Source organism: Pelophylax lessonae (assembly GCF_965119305.1).
Source record: "Pelophylax lessonae genome assembly, chromosome: 2".
Classification (NCBI taxonomy): domain Eukaryota; kingdom Metazoa; phylum Chordata; class Amphibia; order Anura; family Ranidae; genus Pelophylax; species Pelophylax lessonae.
Window position 1 is genome coordinate 741,437,012 of NC_138769.1, and position 15,073 is coordinate 741,452,084.

Sequence of the window (15,073 nt, forward strand, 5' to 3'; positions counted from 1 at the left end):
CCCTCTGGGAATGCTGTCCACAAGGTTTAGGAGTGTGTCTATGGGAATCTGGTTTTGTCTTGCCTGCGTTGCCCTTCAAAGTGCTCCTTGCTGTGAAGGCCAGTTATAGGTGGGGGCAGGGGCAATTTTGTTTGTTACTGGTGTCTATAGGAATGTTTGACCATTTTTCCAGAAGCGCATTTGTGAGGTCAGGCACTAATGTAGACAAAAAGGCCTGGCTCGTAGTCTCTGCTCTAATTTATCCCAAAGTGTTCTATCGGGTTGAGGTCAGGATTCTCTGCAGGCCGGTCAAGTTCCTCCACCCCAAACTCGCTCATCCATGTCTTTATATACCTTGTGTTTTGCACTGGTCCAAATCATTTGGTGGAGGGGGGGGGGATTATCGTTTGGGGTTGTTTTTCAGGGGTTGGACTTGGCCCCTTAGTTCCAGTGAAGGTGACATTTTGGGCAATTTTATGTTCCCAACTTCGTAGGAACAATTTGGGGATGGCCCCTTCCCCACAGCACAGCAATTTCCGTAAATACATGGATGAGCTAGTTTGGGGAGGAGGAACTTGACTGGCCTGCACCTCAACCCGATAGAACACCTTTGGGATGAATTAGAGCAGAGACTGCGAGCCAGGCCTTCTCGTCCGACATCAGTGCCTGACCTCACAAATGCGCTTGTGAAAGAATGGTCAAACATTCCTTTAGACACACTCCTAAACCTTGTGGACAACCTTCCCAGAAGAGTTGAAGCTGTTATAGCTGCAAAGGGTGGGCCAACTTAATATTGAACCCTACGGACTAAAACTAGGATGCCAATAAAGTTCATGTGCGTGTAAAGGCAGGCGTCCCAATACTTTTTAAGTTGAATAAGTACTTGTTTTAGTGGGAGCTGCAACTCACTTAGTTCAAAGGCACTACACGTTATCCACAGCAGCGCACCTGTTATCCAATTTTTTCAAAATATGTTAAAGCATACCTTATTTTTTAAACACTGTTTTCACCCTGTGCTGATCACCTGGAAGGTATCCGCTGTGACAAAGCACCTGTCTGTCTAAGCTGCTCTCATCGCATGTTTACCAAAGGGAAGAGAACTCACTGCTCTAGGTGATTCCAGAAGCCTGATGACACACTGGTGCACGCCTCAGCTCGCCGCCGTGGATAATTAATCATAGAAAAAAATGGCTGCACTCCAGATGTGATCAAAATTCAGTTTTATTCGCTGAACATCCCAATGTGACAAATGTGGCAAGGTAGATGCGTTTCACACACTAGTATGTGTGCTTAATCATTACAAGATCCCATGTTGTTGGCATGTTGTTTTCGCCTTGGTGCACAGGCGCTCAGCGCATTCGTCTCCTCGGAAAGCTCTGGTCAAGCAACGCCTTCAGTGGGATGTTTGTAGCGAGGGATTGTGTGCACGCACAAATCTCTGCCATTTATACACAAGTGTACACTTGGAGCAAGAGGAGCATTTCTGGAGGCGATTGGCATGCACGTTAACGCCACGTAGCACACCGTGCATGCACAGTAGAACCACGAGGGACGCGATTCTTAAACAGGAGTTTCAGCATGCAGGCCTCTGTCAGAGGCTGGAGGGATTGCAAAGCAGCAGCAGCTGGGTTGCGTGAGTCAGTGTGGTGTATGTTTACTGGCCCAGACAGGTTCTGTATCTTTGGGATAATCAGTGCTATGCGTGACAAGCTGTATAGCTTGGCAGAAGCCTTGAGTACACTAAAGTTAGTACCTCAAGTTTGTCTTGCCTAAGAGTAATGTCCGCCTAAAAAAGGGCTGGGGGGCACAGCTGGAAGGGGCACTGTGATGCCATGGTCAGGCCTTGAAGGTCCTAGTCGTGCTTCCACTGTGTCTTCTCCTCCTGAAGAGCCAGAGGCAATTAGTTATTCTGAGCCATTACAGGTGTCAGGCATAGTAGCTACCCGTAGTGCTTCTGTCGCAACCTACATCACTAAGGACGATTTGACATCCACTTTAGCCATCCTTGAGGGTAAGATTGCTGGCATGATTACAGCATCGCAAGGAGGGAGGAAACTTGATAGATCCCCCTCACCTGAGCCACCACCTGAATCAGTTCAGATCCAGGTGGAGGTACCAGAGACCTGCCTCTGTGAGCTATCCTGCCTGACCTGCAGTAACCCTGACCCAATTTCTGACTCACAAACTAACCATGAATGATAGTCTAAATTTGCTTATACTAACACTAGTAGCACACTAGAGGGTTCTACTCACGTCTGAGCTGGGGGGTTGTACAGAGATATACTAATCGGCCTCCATACAACCGCCCTGTCAAATTTTGCATCTAAATCAGCACTATCTGATGGCTGGGAAGTCTCTCTGCTGTCAAAATACAATATCTCAGCAGGGAGAATTCCCTCACCACCTCAAATATGGCTGGGGAAAGTGAGGACCTTTTTTTGTTCAACCCGTTGGTTGAATATAAAAAAAACGATTTATGTATGGGCAGCCTAAAACAAGAATCCCACATCTTATATAAAAATGAGGTGATATAAAACCTTTTATCTTACTTGATAAGGATCTGATAAAAGGGAGCTCTTTACAACAACTCATCTTTAGTATTTATTTTAAAGTTGTCCACAAAAATACAATTCTATTCCCAATATAAAATACTGGGTTCCATGTGGGATTTTAAAGTCAGTCTGCTCCAAAAAGAAATACCTCTTCTTTAAAGGATCCCTAGAACAATGTAAAAAATAACATCCATGTCTTCTCTACCTCTGTTTTTCAGTCCCAGTCTAATTACCGCCATCTGCGGATTAACAGCGCGGCAATTTATTCAAGAAACCCTGAACATCTGGATTCCCCAATACTTTGAGAAAGCTCGGGAGCAGTTTTATCCAAATCAGAAGTGTCAGCCTCCGTTCTGCCAGATTGACAAGTAAAGTACATTTTATTACATATCTAACATATGCATATGCAGGGTTGCTGATAGAAATCATGAGATCCTGTACAGCCTAACTGACAGGGTCCCCCCAGGTATCAGATTATATTTTTACCAAAATGCAATGCTGTGATGCTATGCTTTGCAGCCATTGCAGATATTATACCCCCACTGAACAAGACCCATTCAAGTGAATAACAGCATGAAGGAAACATCTGCACCCCACACTGAGTGATTGGTGAACCCCCCCCCCCCCCCCCTCACCATCCTGAAATAACACACCCGTGTGCCCTCAGCAGCTGTCAGTGGGAGAGGAGGGAAAACAGCAGCACTGCAATGGAAAAGTGCACACAGGGGTCCAAGACAGCAGGGGGAAGGGGGCACAGATACTAGAACCAATCCTCCTACAGTGCAGCCAGAGGAAGAAAAGAAATGTATAAGTTGGCAGCACTGCACAATGGTACAAGTGTCAGTAATAAGGCAGTACTGCTGGCCCTCCTGCTCGACAGGTGCCCGGGCCCCCCTTTTGAACTGATGAAGCCTTGGCCCAGTACAGGAGGGCTGGCTGTACTGCCTTATCAGCGGTCCTGCACATATGTAACATATCAACCTCACACTAACCTCTTCATCACTTTCCTCTCTGCAGATATCGATTTGTGTTCCTTACAATTGCGGCAGCAATAGTCAGTGTGCCTGTTGGTGTCAAAAGTAGCCTTTGGTACCGAAAGAAATCTCCACGTGCAGACCCTATAATATGTGCAATAGGCCTCCTGAGTGCCAGTCCATGCCTCTTCTTATGCATCATCTTTGCAGAGAAAAGTCTTGTGGCCAGCTATGTAAGTAAACGGGGATGGCGAGGAGATCCTTTATCCTTTATTTAAGGTCCAGTTAATGCTGTACAGTATGTTGTGTTATCGGTTTGATTGGAAAATTCTGACTCAAAAGGCTTGACAATCAAAAAGTTAATAAGGATATTTAATCACATCTGTCTAAGATCCATAAATATATAACTAGGTTACACTATGTTACCAAATGTATTGGGACACCTTCCTTTACATGCACACAAACTTTAATGGCATCCCAGTCTTAGTCCGTAGGGTTTAATATTGAGTTGGCCCGCCCTTTGCAGCTATAACAGCTTCAACCCCTCTGGGAATGCTGTCCACAAGGTTTAGGAGTGTGTCTATGGGAATCTGGTTTTGTCTTGCCTGCGTTGCCCTTCAAAGTGCTCCTTGCTGTGAAGGCCAGTTATAGGTGGGGGCAGGGGCAATTTTGTTTGTTACTGGTGTCTATAGGAATGTTTGACCATTTTTCCAGAAGCGCATTTGTGAGGTCAGGCACTAATGTAGACAAAAAGGCCTGGCTCGTAGTCTCTGCTCTAATTTATCCCAAAGGTGTTCTATCGGGTTGAGGTCAGGATTCTCTGCAGGCCGGTCAAGTTCCTCCACCCCAAACTCGCTCATCCATGTCTTTATATACCTTGTGTTTTGCACTGGTCCAAATCATTTGGTGGAGGGGGGGGGGGATTATCGTTTGGGGTTGTTTTTCAGGGGTTGGACTTGGCCCCTTAGTTCCAGTGAAGGTGACATTTTGGGCAATTTTATGTTCCCAACTTCGTAGGAACAATTTGGGGATGGCCCCTTCCCCACAGCACAGCAATTTCCGTAATTACATGGATGAGCTAGTTTGGGGAGGAGGAACTTGACTGGCCTGCACCTCATCCCGATAGAACACCTTTGGGATGAATTAGAGCAGAGACTACGAGCCAGGCCTTCTCGTCCGACATCAGTGCCTGACCTCACAAATGCGCTTGTGAAAGAATGGTCAAACATTCCTTTAGACACACTCCTGAACCTTGTGGACAACCTTCCCAGAAGAGTTGAAGCTGTTATAGCTGCAAAGGGTGGGCCAACTTAATATTGAACCCTGCGGACTAAAACTAGGATGCCAATAAAGTTCATGTGCGTGTAAAGGCAGGCGTCCCAATACTTTTTAAGTTGAATAAGTACTTGTTTTAGTGGGAGCTGCAACTCACTTAGTTCAAAGGCACTACACGTTATCCACAGCAGCGCACCTGTTATCCAATTTTTTTCAAAATATGTTAAAGCATACCTTATTTTTTAAACACTCTGTTTTCACCCTGTGCTGATCACCTGGAAGGTATCCGCTGTGACAAAGCACCTGTCTGTCTAAGCTGCTCTCATCGCATGTTTACCAAAGGGAAGAGAACTCACTGCTCTAGGTGATTCCAGAAGCCTGATGACACACTGGTGCACGCCTCAGCTCGCCGCCGTGGATAATTAATCATAGAAAAAAATGGCTGCACTCCAGATGTGATCAAAATTCAGTTTTATTGGCTGAACATCCCAATGTGACAAATGTGGCAAGGTAGATGCGTTTCACACACTAGTATGTGTGCTTAATCATTACAAGATCCCATGTTGTTGGCATGTTGTTTTCGCCTTGGTGCACAGGCGCCCGCGCATTCGTCTCCTCGGAAAGCTCTGGTCAAGCAACGCCTTCAGTGGGATGTTTGTAGCGAGGGATTGTGTGCACGCACAAATCTCTGCCATTTATACACAAGTGTACACTTGGAGCAAGAGGAGCATTTCTGGAGGCGATTGGCATGCACGTTAACGCCACGTAGCACACCGTGCATGCACAGTAGAACCACGAGGGACGCGATTCTTAAACAGGAGTTTCAGCATGCAGGCCTCTGTCAGAGGCTGGAGGGATTGCAAAGCAGCAGCAGCTGGGTTGCGTGAGTCAGTGTGGTGTATGTTTACTGGCCCAGACAGGTTCTGTATCTTTGGGATAATCAGTGCTGTGCGTGACAAGCTGTATAGCTTGGCAGAAGCCTTGAGTACACTAAAGTTAGTACCTCAAGTTTGTCTTGCCTAAGAGTAATGTCCGCCTAAAAAAGGGCTGGGGGGCACAGCTGGAAGGGGCACTGTGATGCCATGGTCAGGCCTTGAAGGTCCTAGTCGTGCTTCCACTGTGTCTTCTCCTCCTGAAGAGCCAGAGGCAATTAGTTATTCTGAGCCATTACAGGTGTCAGGCATAGTAGCTACCCGTAGTGCTTCTGTCGCAACCTACATCACTAAGGACGATTTGACATCCACTTTAGCCATCCTTGAGGGTAAGATTGCTGGCATGATTACAGCATCGCAAGGAGGGAGGAAACTTGATAGATCCCCCTCACCTGAGCCACCACCTGAATCAGTTCAGATCCAGGTGGAGGTACCAGAGACCTGCCTCTGTGAGCTATCCTGCCTGACCTGCAGTAACCCTGACCCAATTTCTGACTCACAAACTAACCATGAATGATAGTCTAAATTTGCTTATACTAACACTAGTAGCACACTAGAGGGTTCTACTCACGTCTGAGCTGGGGGGTTGTACAGAGATATACTAATCGGCCTCCATACAACCGCCCTGTCAAATTTTGCATCTAAATCAGCACTATCTGATGGCTGGGAAGTCTCTCTGCTGTCAAAATACAATATCTCAGCAGGGAGAATTCCCTCACCACCTCAAATATGGCTGGGGAAAGTGAGGACCTTTTTTTGTTCAACCCGTTGGTTGAATATAAAAAAAACGATTTATGTATGGGCAGCCTAAAACAAGAATCCCACATCTTATATAAAAATGAGGTGATATAAAACCTTTTATCTTACTTGATAAGGATCTGATAAAAGGGAGCTCTTTATAACAACTCATCTTTAGTATTTATTTTAAAGTTGTCCACAAAAATACAATTCTATTCCCAATATAAAATACTGGGTTCCATGTGGGATTTTAAAGTCAGTCTGCTCCAAAAAGAAATACCTCTTCTTTAAAGGATCCCTAGAACAATGTAAAAAATAACATCCATGTCTTCTCTACCTCTGTTTTTCAGTCCCAGTCTAATTACCGCCATCTGCGGATTAACAGCGCGGCAATTTATTCAAGAAACCCTGAACATCTGGATTCCCCAATACTTTGAGAAAGCTCGGGAGCAGTTTTATCCAAATCAGAAGTGTCAGCCTCCGTTCTGCCAGATTGACAAGTAAAGTACATTTTATTACATATCTAACATATGCATATGCAGGGTTGCTGATAGAAATCATGAGATCCTGTACAGCCTAACTGACAGGGTCCCCCCAGGTATCAGATTATATTTTTACCAAAATGCAATGCTGTGATGCTATGCTTTGCAGCCATTGCAGATATTATACCCCCACTGAACAAGACCCATTCAAGTGAATAACAGCATGAAGGAAACATCTGCACCCCACACTGAGTGATTGGTGAACCCCCCCCCCCCCCCCCCCCCCCCTCACCATCCTGAAATAACACACCCGTGTGCCCTCAGCAGCTGTCAGTGGGAGAGGAGGGAAAACAGCAGCACTGCAATGGAAAAGTGCACACAGGGGTCCAAGACAGCAGGGGGAAGGGGGCACAGATACTAGAACCAATCCTCCTACAGTGCAGCCAGAGGAAGAAAAGAAATGTATAAGTTGGCAGCACTGCACAATGGTACAAGTGTCAGTAATAAGGCAGTACTGCTGGCCCTCCTGCTCGACAGGTGCCCGGGCCCCCCTTTTGAACTGATGAAGCCTTGGCCCAGTACAGGAGGGCTGGCTGTACTGCCTTAGCAGCGGTCCTGCACATATGTAACATATCAACCTCACACTAACCTCTTCATCACTTTCCTCTCTGCAGATATCTCTACATGTTCCTTTCAATTGCGGCAGCAATACTCAGTGTGCCTGTTGGTGTCGAAACTAGCCTAAGGTACCGAAGGAAATATCCATGCGCAGACCTAATAATATGTGCAGTAGGCCTCCTAAGTGCCAGTCCATGCCTCTTCTTTTGCAACATCTTTGCAGAGAAAAGCCTTGTGGCCAGCTATGTAAGTAAACGGGGATGGCGAGGAGATCCTTTATCCTTTATTTAAGGTCCAGTTAATGCTGTATAGTATGTTGTGTTATCGGTTTGATTGGAAAATTTTGACTCAAAAGGCTTGACAATCAAAAAGTTAATAAGGATAGTTAATCACATCTGTCTAAGATCCATAAATATATAACTAGGTTACACTATGTTACCAAATGTATTGGGACACCTTCCTTTACATGCACACAAACTTTAATGGCATCCCAGTCTTAGTCCGTAGGGTTTAATATTGAGTTGGCCCGCCCTTTGCAGCTATAACAGCTTCAACCCCTCTGGGAATGCTGTCCACAAGGTTTAGGAGTGTGTCTATGGGAATCTGGTTTTGTCTTGCCTGCGTTGCACTTCAAAGTGCTCCTTGCTGTGAAGGCCAGTTATAGGTGGGGGCAGGGGCAATTTTGTTTGTTACTGGTGTCTATAGGAATGTTTGACCATTTTTCCAGAAGCGCATTTGTGAGGTCAGGCACTAATGTAGACAAAAAGGCCTGGCTCGTAGTCTCTGCTCTAATTTATCCCAAAGGTGTTCTATCGGGTTGAGGTCAGGATTCTCTGCAGGCCGGTCAAGTTCCTCCACCCCAAACTCGCTCATCCATGTCTTTATATACCTTGTGTTTGCACTGGTCCAAATCATTTGGTGGAGGGGGGGGGGGGGTTATCGTTTGGGGTTGTTTTTCAGGGGTTGGACTTGGCCCCTTAGTTCCAGTGAAGGTGACATTTTGGGCAATTTTATGTTCCCAACTTCGTAGGAACAATTTGGGGATGGCCCCTTCCCCACAGCACAGCAATTTCCGTAATTACATGGATGAGCTAGTTTGGGGAGGAGGAACTTGACTGGCCTGCACCTCATCCCGATAGAACACCTTTGGGATGAATTAGAGCAGAGACTACGAGCCAGGCCTTCTCGTCCGACATCAGTGCCTGACCTCACAAATGCGCTTGTGAAAGAATGGTCAAACATTCCTTTAGACACACTCCTGAACCTTGTGGACAACCTTCCCAGAAGAGTTGAAGCTGTTATAGCTGCAAAGGGTGGGCCAACTTAATATTGAACCCTGCGGACTAAAACTAGGATGCCAATAAAGTTCATGTGCGTGTAAAGGCAGGCGTCCCAATACTTTTTAAGTTGAATAAGTACTTGTTTTTAGTGGGAGCTGCAACTCACTTAGTTCAAAGGCACTACACGTTATCCACAGCAGCGCACCTGTTATCCAATTTTTTCAAAATATGTTAAAGCATACCTTATTTTTTAAACACTCTGTTTTCACCCTGTGCTGATCACCTGGAAGGTATCCGCTGTGACAAAGCACCTGTCTGTCTAAGCTGCTCTCATCGCATGTTTACCAAAGGGAAGAGAACTCACTGCTCTAGGTGATTCCAGAAGCCTGATGACACACTGGTGCACGCCTCAGCTCGCCGCCGTGGATAATTAATCATAGAAAAAATGGCTGCACTCCAGATGTGATCAAAATTCAGTTTTATTGGCTGAACATCCCAATGTGACAAATGTGGCAAGGTAGATGCGTTTCACACACTAGTATGTGTGCTTAATCATTACAAGATCCCATGTTGTTGGCATGTTGTTTTCGCCTTGGTGCACAGGCGCCCGCGCATTCGTCTCCTCGGAAAGCTCTGGTCAAGCAACGCCTTCAGTGGGATGTTTGTAGCGAGGGATTGTGTGCACGCACAAATCTCTGCCATTTATACACAAGTGTACACTTGGAGCAAGAGGAGCATTTCTGGAGGCGATTGGCATGCACGTTAACGCCACGTAGCACACCGTGCATGCACAGTAGAACCACGAGGGACGCGATTCTTAAACAGGAGTTTCAGCATGCAGGCCTCTGTCAGAGGCTGGAGGGATTGCAAAGCAGCAGCAGCTGGGTTGCGTGAGTCAGTGTGGTGTATGTTTACTGGCCCAGACAGGTTCTGTATCTTTGGGATAATCAGTGCTGTGCGTGACAAGCTGTATAGCTTGGCAGAAGCCTTGAGTACACTAAAGTTAGTACCTCAAGTTTGTCTTGCCTAAGAGTAATGTCCGCCCTAAAAAAGGGCTGGGGGGCACAGCTGGAAGGGGCACTGTGATGCCATGGTCAGGCCTTGAAGGTCCTAGTCGTGCTTCCACTGTGTCTTCTCCTCCTGAAGAGCCAGAGGCAATTAGTTATTCTGAGCCATTACAGGTGTCAGGCATAGTAGCTACCCGTAGTGCTTCTGTCGCAACCTACATCACTAAGGACGATTTGACATCCACTTTAGCCATCCTTGAGGGTAAGATTGCTGGCATGATTACAGCATCGCAAGGAGGGAGGAAACTTGATAGATCCCCCTCACCTGAGCCACCACCTGAATCAGTTCAGATCCAGGTGGAGGTACCAGAGACCTGCCTCTGTGAGCTATCCTGCCTGACCTGCAGTAACCCTGACCCAATTTCTGACTCACAAACTAACCATGAATGATAGTCTAAATTTGCTTATACTAACACTAGTAGCACACTAGAGGGTTCTACTCACGTCTGAGCTGGGGGGTTGTACAGAGATATACTAATCGGCCTCCATACAACCGCCCTGTCAAATTTTGCATCTAAATCAGCACTATCTGATGGCTGGGAAGTCTCTCTGCTGTCAAAATACAATATCTCAGCAGGGAGAATTCCCTCACCACCTCAAATATGGCTGGGGAAAGTGAGGACCTTTTTTTGTTCAACCCGTTGGTTGAATATAAAAAAAACGATTTATGTATGGGCAGCCTAAAACAAGAATCCCACATCTTATATAAAAATGAGGTGATATAAAACCTTTTATCTTACTTGATAAGGATCTGATAAAAGGGAGCTCTTTACAACAACTCATCTTTAGTATTTATTTTAAAGTTGTCCACAAAAATACAATTCTATTCCCAATATAAAATACTGGGTTCCATGTGGGATTTTAAAGTCAGTCTGCTCCAAAAAGAAATACCTCTTCTTTAAAGGATCCCTAGAACAATGTAAAAAATAACATCCATGTCTTCTCTACCTCTGTTTTTCAGTCCCAGTCTAATTACCGCCATCTGCGGATTAACAGCGCGGCAATTTATTCAAGAAACCCTGAACATCTGGATTCCCCAATACTTTGAGAAAGCTCGGGAGCAGTTTTATCCAAATCAGAAGTGTCAGCCTCCGTTCTGCCAGATTGACAAGTAAAGTACATTTTATTACATATCTAACATATGCATATGCAGGGTTGCTGATAGAAATCATGAGATCCTGTACAGCCTAACTGACAGGGTCCCCCCAGGTATCAGATTATATTTTTACCAAAATGCAATGCTGTGATGCTATGCTTTGCAGCCATTGCAGATATTATACCCCCACTGAACAAGACCCATTCAAGTGAATAACAGCATGAAGGAAACATCTGCACCCCACACTGAGTGATTGGTGAACCCCCCCCCTCACCATCCTGAAATAACACACCCAGGTGCCCTCAGCAGCTGTCAGTGGGAGAGGAGGGAAAACAGCAGCACTGCAATGGAAAAATGCACACAGGGGTCCAAGACAGCAGGGGGAAGGGGGCACAGATACTAGAACCAATCCTCCTACAGTGCAGCCAGAGGAAGAAAAGAAATGTATAAGTTGGCAGCACTGCACAATGGTACAAGTGTCAGTAATAAGGCAGTACTGCTGGCCCTCCTGCTCGACAGGTGCCCGGGCCCCCCTTTTGAACTGATGAAGCCTTGGCCCAGTACAGGAGGGCTGGCTGTACTGCCTTAGCAGCGGTCCTGCACATATGTAACATATCAACCTCACACTAACCTCTTCATCACTTTCCTCTCTGCAGATATCTCTACATGTTCCTTTCAATTGCGGCAGCAATACTCAGTGTGCCTGTTGGTGTCGAAACTAGCCTAAGGTACTGAAGGAAATATCCATGCGCAGACCTAATAATATGTGCAGTAGGCCTCCTAAGTGCCAGTCCATGCCTCTTCTTTTGCAACATCTTTGCAGAGAAAAGCCTTGTGGCCAGCTATGTAAGTAAACGGGGATGGCGAGGAGATCCTTTATCCTTTATTTAAGGTCCAGTTAATGCTGTATAGTATGTTGTGTTATCGGTTTGATTGGAAAATTTTGACTCAAAAGGCTTGACAATCAAAAAGTTAATAAGGATAGTTAATCACATCTGTCTAAGATCCATAAATATATAACTAGGTTACACTATGTTACCAAATGTATTGGGACACCTTCCTTTACATGCACACAAACTTTAATGGCATCCCAGTCTTAGTCCGTAGGGTTTAATATTGAGTTGGCCCGCCCTTTGCAGCTATAACAGCTTCAACCCCTCTGGGAATGCTGTCCACAAGGTTTAGGAGTGTGTCTATGGGAATCTGGTTTTGTCTTGCCTGCGTTGCCCTTCAAAGTGCTCCTTGCTGTGAAGGCCAGTTATAGGTGGGGGCAGGGGCAATTTTGTTTGTTACTGGTGTCTATAGGAATGTTTGACCATTTTTCCAGAAGCGCATTTGTGAGGTCAGGCACTAATGTAGACAAAAAGGCCTGGCTCGTAGTCTCTGCTCTAATTTATCCCAAAGGTGTTCTATCGGGTTGAGGTCAGGATTCTCTGCAGGCCGGTCAAGTTCCTCCACCCCAAACTCGCTCATCCATGTCTTTATATACCTTGTGTTTTGCACTGGTCCAAATCATTTGGTGGAGGGGGGGGGGGGGGGGATTATCGTTTGGGGTTGTTTTTCAGGGGTTGGACTTGGCCCCTTAGTTCCAGTGAAGGTGACATTTTGGGCAATTTTATGTTCCCAACTTCGTAGGAACAATTTGGGGATGGCCCCTTCCCCACAGCACAGCAATTTCCGTAATTACATGGATGAGCTAGTTTGGGGAGGAGGAACTTGACTGGCCTGCACCTCATCCCGATAGAACACCTTTGGGATGAATTAGAGCAGAGACTACGAGCCAGGCCTTCTCGTCCGACATCAGTGCCTGACCTCACAAATGCGCTTGTGAAAGAATGGTCAAACATTCCTTTAGACACACTCCTGAACCTTGTGGACAACCTTCCCAGAAGAGTTGAAGCTGTTATAGCTGCAAAGGGTGGGCCAACTTAATATTGAACCCTGCGGACTAAAACTAGGATGCCAATAAAGTTCATGTGCGTGTAAAGGCAGGCGTCCCAATACTTTTTAAGTTGAATAAGTACTTGTTTTAGTGGGAGCTGCAACTCACTTAGTTCAAAGGCACTACACGTTATCCACAGCAGCGCACCTGTTATCCAATTTTTTCAAAATATGTTAAAGCATACCTTATTTTTTAAACACTCTGTTTTCACCCTGTGCTGATCACCTGGAAGGTATCCGCTGTGACAAAGCACCTGTCTGTCTAAGCTGCTCTCATCGCATGTTTACCAAAGGGAAGAGAACTCACTGCTCTAGGTGATTCCAGAAGCCTGATGACACACTGGTGCACGCCTCAGCTCGCCGCCGTGGATAATTAATCATAGAAAAAAATGGCTGCACTCCAGATGTGATCAAAATTCAGTTTTATTGGCTGAACATCCCAATGTGACAAATGTGGCAAGGTAGATGCGTTTCACACACTAGTATGTGTGCTTAATCATTACAAGATCCCATGTTGTTGGCATGTTGTTTTCGCCTTGGTGCACAGGCGCCCGCGCATTCGTCTCCTCGGAAAGCTCTGGTCAAGCAACGCCTTCAGTGGGATGTTTGTAGCGAGGGATTGTGTGCACGCACAAAATCTCTGCCATTTATACACAAGTGTACACTTGGAGCAAGAGGAGCATTTCTGGAGGCGATTGGCATGCACGTTAACGCCACGTAGCACACCGTGCATGCACAGTAGAACCACGAGGGACGCGATTCTTAAACAGGAGTTTCAGCATGCAGGCCTCTGTCAGAGGCTGGAGGGATTGCAAAGCAGCAGCAGCTGGGTTGCGTGAGTCAGTGTGGTGTATGTTTACTGGCCCAGACAGGTTCTGTATCTTTGGGATAATCAGTGCTGTGCGTGACAAGCTGTATAGCTTGGCAGAAGCCTTGAGTACACTAAAGTTAGTACCTCAAGTTTGTCTTGCCTAAGAGTAATGTCCGCCTAAAAAAGGGCTGGGGGCACAGCTGGAAGGGGCACTGTGATGCCATGGTCAGGCTTGAAGGTCCTAGTCGTGCTTCCACTGTGTCTTCTCCTCCTGAAGAGCCAGAGGCAATTAGTTATTCTGAGCCATTACAGGTGTCAGGCATAGTAGCTACCCGTAGTGCTTCTGTCGCAACCTACATCACTAAGGACGATTTGACATCCACTTTAGCCATCCTTGAGGGTAAGATTGCTGGCATGATTACAGCATCGCAAGGAGGGAGGAAACTTGATAGATCCCCCTCACCTGAGCCACCACCTGAATCAGTTCAGATCCCAGGTGGAGGTACCAGAGACCTGCCTCTGTGAGCTATCCTGCCTGACCTGCAGTAACCCTGACCCAATTCTGACTCACAAACTAACCATGAATGATAGTCTAAATTTGCTTATACTAACACTAGTAGCACACTAGAGGGTTCTACTCACGTCTGAGCTGGGGGGTTGTACAGAGATATACTAATCGGCCTCCATACAACCCGCCCTGTCAAATTTTGCATCTAAATCAGCACTATCTGATGGCTGGGAAGTCTCTCTGCTGTCAAAATACAATATCTCAGCAGGGAGAATTCCCTCACCACCTCAAATATGGCTGGGGAAAGTGAGGACCTTTTTTTGTTCAACCCGTTGGTTGAATATAAAAAAAACGATTTATGTATGGGCAGCCTAAAACAAGAATCCACATCTTATATAAAAATGAGGTGATATAAAACCTTTTATCTTACTTGATAAGGATCTGATAAAAGGGAGCTCTTTATAACAACTCATCTTTAGTATTTATTTTAAAGTTGTCCACAAAAATACAATTCTATTCCCAATATAAAATACTGGGTTCCATGTGGGATTTTAAAGTCAGTCTGCTCCAAAAAGAAATACCTCTTCTTTAAAGGATCCCTAGAACAATGTAAAAAATAACATCCATGTCTTCTCTACCTCTGTTTTTCAGTCCCAGTCTAATTACCGCCATCTGCGGATTAACAGCGCGGCAATTTATTCAAGAAACCCTGAACATCTGGATTCCCCAATACTTTGAGAAAGCTCGGGAGCAGTTTTATCCAAATCAGAAGTGTCAGCCTCCGTTCTGCCAGATTGACAAGTAAAGTACATTTTATTAC